Source organism: Durio zibethinus, chromosome 9 (genome assembly GCF_047325235.1).
Source record: "Durio zibethinus cultivar Kanyao isolate XHJ-2024 chromosome 9, ASM4732523v1, whole genome shotgun sequence".
NCBI classification, from domain to species: Eukaryota; Viridiplantae; Streptophyta; class Magnoliopsida; order Malvales; family Malvaceae; genus Durio; species Durio zibethinus.
Genome location: NC_143170.1, coordinates 11779093 through 11791478, shown reverse-complemented (window position 1 = coordinate 11791478; position 12386 = coordinate 11779093). Strand labels below are relative to the sequence as shown.

The 12386-nt window shown below is 25.7% G+C and overlaps 2 pseudogenes; one reads left to right on the top strand and one right to left on the bottom strand.

Moving 5' to 3' along the window:
• The first annotated feature begins 1760 nt into the window (after positions 1-1760).
• On the top strand, positions 1761-2805 carry LOC149516801 (uncharacterized; annotated as a pseudogene).
• A 6372-nt stretch (positions 2806-9177) lies between these two features.
• LOC149516800 (uncharacterized) lies at positions 9178-11797 on the bottom strand (annotated as a pseudogene).
• Between the last annotated feature and the right edge of the window lie 589 nt (positions 11798-12386).

Genomic DNA, 12386 nt, shown 5'->3' with positions numbered 1-12386 from the left:
TGTTCCAAAACAACTTCACGCATTTGTCAATCGATATTAGCACACCTCAAACATGGGCATAATATCATATTATCTTCACTTGTATTCTCAAATGCAAAATTAAAAAGATTTTTCACTCTATTTTGGTACTTTTGACTTAATCTTGATTGTTGCATCCAACTCTTATCCATTTAATACTTGCTACATTATTAGACCAAAATTATATAATTAAATTATATGAAAATGAACTATAACATACTTAATTATACTAAGTATTAAACCAAAAATAATAACAAGATGATATCAAAGATAACTTATTACAATGCAAAAATTAAAAAAAAAAGGAACCTATTACATATCGTGCATTGATGTCATGTTTTTTAAACAATGCAAAAATAGAACAGAGATAATATCAACAAAAAATTTATACAAATTTTAATCGAATATTCATGCATCTGGAAATGTACAGTGTAATAAAAAAAGATTAAGTATGTGGCAAATACTTTACCTTGCAATATTCATAAATAACTATAGCTATCTTTTTTTGGTTCTTTATCTTATGTTGTTGATGGTTTTCATGCACAACAAATCCTTTCAAGCAAGATTAAGTCATTTCATCAAACATTATAATTTGGAAAAACAAACAAAACAAATGCCAAAATGATATGAGAAAATTTTAGGTAACAATAAAGTCTAGGCAAAATATATTCATAAAAAAATTAGTTCAAATAAACTTATTTATATTAGGCCTAGTTATTATAATAACAAAAACTAATAAAAATTTAAAGAGCTCTACTAAAACATCAAACATACGTAATACAAACATTACACATTTTATAGATCATTCTAATAATTCTAATAATTATTAGAATAAGCAATTGAAAAATCATTCTAATAATTTGCATTTTATCCAAAATTAATTATTAATAAAAAGATGGACAAAGTCACAGTATTAGCAAGATCATATTTATAACACCTATTTTTCAAAAAATAAAAAATATTAAACTTTTAATTTTATTGTGCATTTCAAAAGCCATATTGATAATATATTAAATAGTAACCTCAATTTTAGTATAATATATTTTTATATTTTTAATACTTATAATCATAGAGATTGAATTTTAATCCCAAAACCAAAAGTATAATAAGTCCTCCATATCATGATTCTATATAGTTCATTGTTATATAGTGTATGTTAATGTATCTAATGTGATTCATTTAATTAGAATTATTTATAAAATTTTGAAATTATCGATGTTTGAAAATTAGAAAAAGATAAAGTAAATATTTATGGTTTGAAAATTAGAAAAACTACTTGTATTATGATTTTTATAATGGTAATTTTGTTAGTACAATCAATCCTTTCATTATACCTATTTTAAAGACAAAGATTTCATGTTGCCAATGGAACTTGCTCATACTATTTAACATTTATCATTTAAAAAAAAAAGAAATAATGGATAAAAAAAATAGCCTAAACTTTGCGGACAGTGGTGGTGGATAGTGTTAATGTCAATAATAACACATACAAACAAAAGAATCCAATTCATCCTTGAAGACCATTGACCACTTTATTACTTTTTCACTTATGGCCTTTCAAGGAGGTTAGGTTTAAGACAAGTTTCCTCTTTAAGTTCAACCAAGAGATTATAGATACATCAAAATTCAAAAGTTATAACCATATAATTGTTCAAGACCAATAGCTTAAATCCATAATCAACAAAATTTAGCTCAATAAAATTTCCATGCTCTTTCCATCATGATGTGACAAACCATATGACAAAGTCAAGCACCTATAAAGATTTGCAATGAAAACTTTCCCTCTTTATCTAAAATCCTGAGGCTAAAGAATCTAGGTGAGGAAGATGAAAAACTCATCAACAGTGATGGAAAGGAGAATAGGAATCTTTGAGATAATCAAAAAATCATTGAAAATCCCCTTTAAAAATCCTAACTTCATTTTGTTCACCTTCCTCACTTCTCTCCCTTTCTTTTACTTTTTGGTTTTCTATGAAAGTATCCTTCAGCATATCTTGATTGAAGCGAGAAAAGTTCTACAAGGAACAACTGATCCTTTTGGAATATTTGGTGTTGATTACGAAAGGTAATGGACATTGGAAAATTGTTAGCGAAATTTTTCCTATGATCTTTCTATTAGGTTTTCTATATCTGGGAACCCTTCATTTCTTAGACCTCTTCAACACAATTGCAACTATGGATGTGGCATCAATAATCTATGCAGGAGAAAAGTCCATTAGTCTTAAAGACATGTTGTGCAAACCTGTCAAGGAAACAGGATTCAAAGGGCCTTTAATCACATTTATATGCTCTCTATCTTTAGCTTTTCTTATTTTACTTGGGCTATTTTCCTTCACAATATATATATATATATCCTTAACAAATATTTTTTTCATGTTGCTATTTATGGTGCTTTTTATGGCTCTATTAGCAAAGTACATATAGTGGAGTGCCACTTGGAACCTGAGGATTGTGATTTCAATCTTAGAAAAGAAACCTGGGGATGTAGCATTGTTGGTCTCATCATACCTTAGCAAATTTAACAGGGCATGTGGATTTTTCTTAAGACTTGGGTTATTTGCTTAGAGGTTTAGCCTACGATTTTCTTTCATTTATGAAAAATGGAACAATTGAGGAAATAACCTTATGGTAATAGCAATCCATATTAACCTTATTTGCTTGGCAAACTTATTAAAATGGGTAGCCATCATGGTTTACTTCTATGATTGTAAAAAGCAAAATTCTTATAAGAATACTGATGTGGAGGAGGTAAAAGCCAAGAATGACTTGCAAGGAATGCCTATCTAATAATTTTTCATGTATATGTTTTGGCATATTACTCTAATATATGCATAACTATCGTATTTGTACATGGACTTCTTGTTAGAAAATAAGATAAATAACCTATGTTATCTGCATAGAATAACATAAATAGTACCTTTAAAATTGGTTAGGTACATTCTAGAAAGTCCCTTCCCCCATCTAATATATGTGTATATATATATATGAATGGTTCCTAACTTGGGATTGATGCAATTTGAGATCAATGTATATATGTTTCCTTTTTTTTTCATAAAATAACATAAATGGTATAACCATTCAAAAATGATTCTAGTGGACTTTAAACAAATCCCAAGGTGGAAGTTAGAACTAGCTTTTCAACTTATAATTTTTGGCATCTAATTTTTAGTTATACAACTTATGCAACCTACTTTGGCATGAATAATAAACCATAATGCTATTCATTGCTGACTACAGAATCATTAAGTTCCTATACTTTATGTAGAAATCTTGTATGCTTTCAAGCTATGCTAAAATTATTATGCTAAGACCAAATAAATGATGATGTTCTACTCTCTTTAATATAATAAAAATCTCTTTTTGACATGATTGTGATTAATGAACAGTTTATCTGACATAAATTGTATTTATACAATTAGCAAAAAAATGACCCCCATACTCTGCACAAGCACCTGCTTAAGCCTTCATTCTTAGAAATATCAGCTACTTAGGATCCTTAAGGGCATAAGTTATCTATCTTTGTGTTTTTACATGTATATCTAATAATTTCTCATGTATATGTTTTGGCATTTTAGTTCATATCAAAATTGAATGGATAAGAAAATTTTCAATACATTTTAATTATAAATTTTAACAACTAAAAAAAACTGCCAAAAAAATTCAATTCTCTAAATAATTACAAAATTGAATTAACTAATTATAACAATTATAACAATACATCGTAAATTATAACTGTTATTTTCAATTGAACTTTTCTAACTAATTATTTTATTTGCTAAGTTATTGAAGCTTAAAGTATTGCTTATCCTTTAGCTTAAGAAGCATAAGACTCACAATTAACACTTACATGAGTTACAGTAGTTGGCGTGAGGGCTTTCAAGGATGTCTTCTCCAGTATCTTCTCTATAGTTTTCAAAACCCTAATGACGATAACTTTGTTGCTAACCCAGACAGAGGTAACCGAGCAAAAAAAAAAAGAAAAGAAAAGAAAAGAGAAAAGGAAGGGGATAATGGGTTCCAAATGGGTATTTGAGGAATATGGGTTTTGGAGAAAAATTTTAAGCCAAAAATCAAAAAAAAAAATAAAAGGAAAGGAAAAGTAAAAGCTAGAAAAAGAAATAGTAGAATGAAGCTAAAGGAATAGTAAAAGCTGAATGAAAGGAAAAATAAATTGTAGTTGGTCTGAAAAGAGAAATAGTAGAATAAAGTTGAAGCTTAAAGTTAGGGATTCAAAATTCGCTAAATTTGAAGACAATATTAGTGGTGTTTGTATAGAGAAACACCTTTAATTTAGACAAATAGAGGTGTTTTCAACAAACAAACGCCACTAAATTTTAATGTTTTAAGTTGGAAAGAGTTTTAAAAATTTACATTTACCATTATTAAAATTTTAAAAATTATTTAGTGGTATTTTTTTATAAACGCCATAAAATTTTTATCATTAGTGGTATTTTATTTTATAAACACCTCTAAATATAGATTCAATGGTGTTTGTAATATAAATGCCATTACACTTGAAAAAACACGAAACTTCATGGCATTTTTTAGTGAAATGCCACTAAAAAATGCCACCAATTATATATTTTCTTATAGTAATATCCTCCAAATATGCTACCTGAAAGACACAGATAAAGTCAATACCTTCAACATATGCAAAATCGTCTAAAAATTGAGTTGCATTAAGAGATAGGTCGCAGTCATTTGGCTTTCCTTTTCATTTCATGAATTTTGAGTCAAGTCTTCCAAACTTCATGTAGTTATGATGATCAATGATAAGGCGACAAGTTTCGTTGGTGTAGTAAGCACCGTATGGATAAGACACCCATTTTTCATAAAATACAACACATTTGTTCTCTAACTCTATGTTTGGTAGGGTACTAATATTAATCTTGGGAGATGGCAATGGTGAATGAAAACTTTCACCATATATAAAAACCTTCAAAAATCAATAAAATAAAAAATTTTGTTACCGTATATAAGATTTAGTCAATCCATCCTATAAGTAAATCGAAAAGTCAACAACAACGTACATCCATTACTTTCAAAATTGTATGAAGTTCATAATTTGTACTTCTCTCGAATTGTTATAGAATCTTACTTAAACTGAACAACATTATCTATGAACTTAGCAAACAACTTTTGTATCTACAAACCCAAATCCAATTCTTTTTAAAAAAAATCACCTATAAAATGAAGGATACAATAAAAAAAGCAATTAAATGTTAAAACCTCTAAAATTAATCTATTTCTCTCAAAGTTTTCTTTATCTTCTCAATAACCATACATAATATTATCTCATTAAATAAATCCACCCATTGTACATATATATATACCCACAACAATCCATATCATAATCAATAAAATTTGTAATCAAATAAAATCCATTTGAATAATCGGATTTCATTTTATCTATATTCATGGATCCTATCAAAGAAAATAAAACCCAAACCATGAATATATTATTTGTTCCTAGTTCCTACATCACAATTTATACATAATCTTAGGAACATAGTAAATCTTTATACACTAATAAAAAATGGTAATTTTGGATACAAAAGAACCAAAATTTCCTTTTTTCTTGTTTGTTTATTTCAAGAACAAATTAACAAAAAAAACTCAAAAATATTTAAAAAAATCCAATTTTAGAAAATTAACCAAAAAAAAAACAAAACACCATAAAAAGTCCAACCTTTCAAATAGCTTTAATCTCATAAAACCCTTATTAAGCTTAGTCTTTTCTTTTTCTTTTCTTTCATCATTTTTCTTCTTTCCCTTATTCTAGTTATTTTTCTTCTTCTTCTTCATCCTTCTCTTCCATTTTCCTTATGTGAAAATTGATTTGTTGAGAGTAAATAGTTAAAACTGAAAGATTAAATGGGTAAAGTGCAGACATAATGTGTAAGATTGAATGGATTGTGAAGGATAAAATTATAATATAATGAACAATATCATACATTGAAAATAATGCCAAAGACTTACTTAATTTGCATAAGCAAAGACATTCACTTGATTCACTGGTCGAGGACAAGATTACGCATTTGAAAATTATCCATTATCCACAACATAAGGCCTTAAACACTGAAGCATAAGATTTCTCAAAAAGTTTGCACAGAATGTCTTATTCTTTTCTTTTGCCAATCTCTTTATTTTCCTTTCTTGTTCTCTATGTGACTTATCACATAGTCCCACATATGAATGAGATGTATTCCATTCTTGGTTTGGATGAACATATTTATCATTTTTAGCATGGTTGAATTTCAAGCTAAATATTAAAAGAGGAAGAGACAATTTCATTTTTCATCTCACATAAAAAATGGTCGAATGTTATTTTTTCTTCATATATGTTTTCCTATGCTTGGTTGCCATATTTATAAGAAAGTGGGAAAGTAAAGAAAATGATTAGCATTTATGGTTTTAATTAAAAAACCAACATTCATTAATTGCCTTCGTTACTTGGTTATTAATAAAGGAAGTTATCATTCCATTATGGGCAAATATTTCCTATAAATTGGGTAAAGTGAAGGGATTGAATTAAATGGATTAGGTAAGATAAAGCAAGGTTGTCTTGCATTTTTTTTAATTCAAATGAAGAAAAGGAAAAAACTAAAAAAAAGTAAAAAACTTTGAAGATACATGAATACTTCAAATGAGAGTCAAACATACAATTTATTTATTTATTTGTAATTAGATAAAATTGAATTCTTCAATAGGCAAGCATCAACTAAAATTAAAATAAGAATGTTGCAATTATAATGGTGGACATAGATAAACATAGCTCGCACCAATTCAAAAAAAAAAAAAAACTGAGCTTTGAAGAAACAATTTTAAAAGAAAAATAAAAAAGAGAGAAAAGTGAACAAAATTGAAAATAATATATTTATTCTCAAATTTAATTAACAATTACAACTTATTGAAGAATAAAGCAAAAAATTGAGATAAAATTACACATCATGAAATTGTGTTTGACAACATGGATATATCTCTCTACATGCAAAATGGCCGTAGCATCATATATTGAATTTAAAAAGAAAAAATCGATCATCGCATATTTTTTAAATATAAATTTGATAGTTTTATTTGAAATGGACATATAATACTTTTCATAGTTCCTAATATGTTGTTAAATGATAATTAAATCATTAAAAGTATTAGTATACATTCAGTTACATGATTTTGAAAAATTACTGAACAAAATATAAAAAAGATTAGGAGATATGTGTTAAAGGGAAAAAATCAATTGAAAAAAAATAGTTATAGAAACATGAAAAGTAATATACCTTTGAACCAAATTTTGCAAATTGAAAAGAAAATACTAATGTAGCATATACGAAACTTAAATGCATAGAATAATTTTTGGATGATAATTGTGATTAATAGATAATTTTAAAGATTTTTTTTTAATTTTAAATATTGTACATATCTGAAAATGGTGAGTTGAGAAATAAATTTTGTTAAATTTAAATAGGATAAAGCATACATGGGTTAAAAGACTTAGATAAAGTTAATCTTTGTAATTTTAAACATTAAAAATTGATTAGATAAGATTATTTGAAAAATAATGTAAATTTAATAATCATATATAATATATTTATAAAAAATATAGGTTATCCATGTAAGCATCTATATTATAAACCTTACGGATATGCATGTATCATGTAATATAATATATATTAGCTTGTTACCCATTCAATGCACAGATTATTTTTATTTATTTAAATGTGTTTAAATATATACATTAATATTATTTAATCACTTAGATATTCAATATATATATATATGTAAATTACAATAACATAATTAAGATATTATAGCATAATAAAATTAAATTTTTAATTAAAATTTTAAAAAATTCAAAACATATAATAATATTCAATGAAAGTAAAATATCCAATAAAATTATATATAAATAGTATTATCTAGTTCATTAACAAAATATTAAATCAAAAACTAAAAGTTTCATCATTTCAAATTTACTTTATTTAATTTGCGTCATTTCTATCTTGTGCAATTTTTTTCTACACATTTGCAAGTTTATATAATTTAAAATAAATTTTATTTATTTAGAAAAAATAACGATTTTAAATGTTTAAATAATATGCATGATAGCTTATTTACATGTACATTTTTGCATGAATTTTAATAATATCTTGATTTTCAACATTTATAAGATTTGTCAAATTAATTTTTATGCTTGTTTTAAACTTTACATTTAATGCAAAATTGTGTAAAAACTAAAATGAAATGGTTTTAAATTTTAAATAATTATTTTAAAATTTTGTTATAAAATGGTTTTAATGAAAAGGTGTCAATTCTCATTCACAAGTTTTTATAATCAATTTAAAAGGTAAAAAAAATTGCTTTTTCTTTTATTACCTAAGTTTCACTTCTAAAAAACTAATATTATAAAAGAATTAAATTATAAAAAATTAATTCAAATAAATAAACATGAATTTACTTTTATGTAATACAATTATGAAAGAATTAGTACTTAATTTTAGTCATTTGTCTTTATTTATAAATTAAAAAAAAAAAAAAAAGCCCAACAAAATTAATTATTAAAAGTAAGCCTATACAAATTTTTCTAAATAAATAAATAAAACCAACAAATATTATCTAAATAATGAAATCAATATTTTTTACTTTCAATTGGTAAAATATTTCAAAAAAGCCATTATTGTGCTAAACCGATCTTCTTCCTCTACTCCAACATCTATAAATTATCAAAGAATTTCTATAAGATTCATGTATACACTCTGAAATAAATAAAATTTTTAAAATTTTTATAAAAATTTAAAGAACAAAAAAGTATTGATTTTAACCTTTTAACAGGTTAATGCACTTATTATAAAAGATATAGTAAAATTTTATGCATCTCATGTATCATAAAATTATAAAAATATAATAAAAAAATTTATGCATCTCTAAGTAAATAGACAATTTAAGTTAAACATTAAGAAAATTGCATGTTTAATAAACATATAAATCCACCTAAAAAGTAAACTAATACTAACCAGAGCTTTGTATATTACAAGGGTAACAAATAACAATCACAGATTATGAAACATTTATCATAAATATTATTTTTAGTAGTAAAAGTAGAAAAGTAAGAAAAATTAGCCTATTTCTTTCAAACCAACGTGAAAAAAAACTTATATAATATTATTGATCCTTTCCTGAGGTAATTAATAGAGGATGATTATCTTTTTTCATAAATTTTAAGATAATATAACTCCTTGGTTTCTTTCTTTTCACGTTCATCCTTACCATGCATCGTTCTCATTTGCTCTATCGTTTTAGAATCCAAACACATGTACTTTTTTGTCTATTCTAATTAAAACTTTCTTTATTACATGCAAGTCAAAGATTGATTATTGATCCATCAAGCTTAGACATACAAAACAAAATAATTTGTGCAAAAATTCCTACCTATCTAGCATATTCATCTTAAAAAGCTTTTGTAGCTTGTACAAATTTAAATAGCATACCCTCATGTGGTTCTTGGTTTAAGTCAAGTTTATATAACCTAGATTCATCTTCTGTGCACCTTTCTATCATTAAAACATTTTATTCTTTGTCTTTGTCGGCTTCAATTACATTAGATTCACCTTTAATACAACTTTCAATAATAAAAACTTTTTGTCTTATATTTTTGGTCAACTTCACTTACACTAGATTCACCTTCATTACAACTTTTCTATAATTAAAACATTTTCTTCATTGTTTTTGTATAAAAATTGGCAAGGAAAGTTTAAAACATTTTCTTCATTGTTTTTGTATAAAAATTGACAAGGAAAGTCAGTTTTTATACAGTCCATCCATATTGACATTTGTTCAAACATGTTTAAAGCAATAATCAAAATATAATAATAGCATGAACTTTGGAATAGTAATAGAGAAAGTTTAAAGCAATAAACAAAGTATAATAATAGCATGCACTTTGGAATAGTAATTGAAAAAATTTTAAAATAGCATTAAAAAAGGTTTAAACTGGTCACTCTTATTGAACCTAACATTCTCTTAAAGTTCTTTTAAAAGTAAATTTATGAAAGTGAGATAATAATTAAAAAACAAATTAACAAATAATTAAATTAAATCAAGGAATTTAATAAAATTTTAATTTTATATATTATCCACAAAACATTAAATTTAAAGATCTAATTACCTTTTTATTTTATAAAGCATTGTAGTGTATACTCATACACGTTTATATAGCATTAACTTTTTAATTGATACATACCTTCCTATATATAGTCAGATCAACAAAGGCAAATACCATTAAGATAAAAATCATGTTAGACATTACTTATTCTAAAATTGTTAAAAGACCTCTTTCTTACATGGTTATTGTAGCTTACCTCTATGAGGAACTCTTTCTCGCCTTGATGAGAAGTGGGAGTAAGCACCTTTATAGCTACTACTCTACCAGTAGGCCTTATGGCTTTATAAATTGGACCAAATGATCTTTCCTTTAAAATAGTTGTAAAATTTTATGTAGTTTTCTGAAAATCCCTAGAATAAGGTAATATTAGTTCAACTTAGAAATAACTTCTCTATTAACTACTAGTTTATAAGATCCCACATAATTGAATAGAGGTTAATAACTTCTTTTACAATAGCAAAACCATTTTCAATTGTACAAATATATACACTACCAAGGTTAACTACTAATGTTGAAAATAGTAAGCAAGGGTACCATCTTAAAAAAAATGTAACATAGTTATATCTCACAATTGAAAATAAAAAACATTTATAAAAAATGACCATAGCTTGGGAATGTAGGCATTAGGCATTTAACATAAGCATTTAAGATATATTGCATGAAGTTTAGAACCAAAATTTGGAGTGAAATCAAGAAATATGTCAACATAAGTCTTCAATAGATAGATTTCAAGTCTAACCTACATAAAAGTTCAAATATATTGAGCAACAAAAACAAAAATCAACCACCCAGAGAATTTTATCATATTACAAACATTCAATAAAAGAGAAAGAACCAAAACAACCTTTCCTCTTAACCAATATGCTTTCAAAATTTAGGTTTAAATTTAAACATTAACATAAAATCTAACATGGTTTCTAGTCCTATGATATTAAGAATCAGAACATACATGATTTTCAAATGTTGTAACTATACCTAAGTTTCCAAGCATAAGTACAATCATATTTATCCTTGATGACATCAAAGTATCCTAAGACAATAATACTCTAAAAAAAAGATCTAACACAAATTTTCACCCATATTGAAGCCTTTGTCAACTACTTTTTAACTGCTTTAAATTATGTCCTATACTATAATGCTATGTCCCGATTGTTACTATATATCTAAACAAATATATATATAGCTATATATGTAATTCCCTAAGATCAATGAAAATTCTATCACCATTACTTTCCAAGGAAAAAAGAAAATAGTAAAAAATCATACTAAACATGTATCATATGATATCCAATGAAAAGAAAATCTATTCTCCATCATTTTCCCTAGAAATTTTTCATTTTCCTAGGAAAAAAATCACAAAAAGAAAACTCATTTCCCGTCACTCTTCCTAGAAAAATTCTAACTTTACGAAGACAATAAATCAACCTAAAATAGAAAACCAAATTTTCATCAATGTCCCTAGAAAAACTAAAATAGAAAACCAAATTTTCATTAATGTCCCTAGAAAAATTCCTAGCTTTCTTGACAAACCAAAATCAACCAATGATCAAACTCATCCCAACTTACCTTTTCAATAATATCAAACAACTCAACAGCAGTCCCAACATCAACAGAGTGCATAAAATTTGTAGGCTCACTATCATAAGATGAATAAGTTATTATGAATTGAAGTTTATGGTAATTTTTGCACATTTATTTCCTTATCAATTTTAGCTTTCAATACAATTGCTAAGGGAATGACAAATTAGACTAAGTTTTATCATATTCTGATTTAAATAAGTATAAACAAATGAAATGAATGCATGCAAAAATCCACATACACAAAGAGTTTTTCTTGCCACCGAAAAAAGTAGTTCACTAACAACAACAACAACATAAATTCCATCATTTGGAAATAAAATTAAAAAAATGTATTAAAAAAAAAGAATAGTCACAAACTTTCCACGTTGGTAGTTCGCAGCATAAAAAAAGTAGTTTGTTTAGAATGATCCAACCTAACATCCCAACCCAAACTCCTAGTTTTCTTTAATTCAGTTATCACTAAATTGAATAGAATCTCTCTACCACACCTGATATCGAGTGCCTCGTTTACCAAATGTTAACTGACCCCACCATTCACTATACCATGTTGTAATGTTATACTGAAAACAACCTCTTAATCATTCAAATTCCTTCTTTCCTAACTTTTTTTCCCCTCTTTCTCTCATCG